The sequence below is a fragment of the Myodes glareolus genome, chromosome 18 (assembly GCF_982192425.1).
Source record: "Myodes glareolus chromosome 18, mMyoGla1.1, whole genome shotgun sequence".
In the NCBI taxonomy this organism is placed as follows: Eukaryota; Metazoa; Chordata; class Mammalia; order Rodentia; family Cricetidae; genus Myodes; species Myodes glareolus.
Genome location: NC_142043.1, coordinates 53,121,703 through 53,122,369, shown reverse-complemented (window position 1 = coordinate 53,122,369; position 667 = coordinate 53,121,703).

The window sequence follows — 667 nt, the reverse complement described above, 5'->3', positions numbered from 1 at the left end:
TCTTCGGAAGACAAAACCCGCATGCTTACCTCCCTCCATGCTGCTGCGGAGAAAGGGAAGATGCCTGGCAGCTCATTTCACCCCAGCCTTTGAGAATCTTCTTTCCACACAGTGTAAGAACAGATGCCAGAAGGGGAAAGGGTCCAGCCTCTGACTGGAAGCTTTCACATCTAGTCAGGATAGAAAACATACCAACAATAAAGAAAATCAACTGGAAGATCCCCTGGTGAGACAGCTCAGCAGGAAAAGGTGTTTTCACCAAGCCTATGACCTGCATTCAAGCCTCAGGACCCGAATGACAAAAGAGAATTGATTCTCACTGTTCCCTGATCTCCATAGATGTGGCATGACACATAGTCATGCATGTATACATACATACATATACACATATGATAATAGCAATAGTAATACTATGTAATACATATGCATGTGATATATACAATATGCATATAACAATAAAGAATTAGATTAAAAATAAAGAAAATCAAGTGGATTTTAAAGGGCTAAAAGTAGGTAAGGATGGGCTCATCTGACTTGGCCTTGAGGACTGGGAAGCTGTGGTCCAGCTGTAGCTACCACACGATGGAGGAGGGAGCTGAAGGACAGCGGCAGCATCTCCACAGGACATTGTTCAGCGGTCAGTGCCTTTCAACCATCAGCACATTGG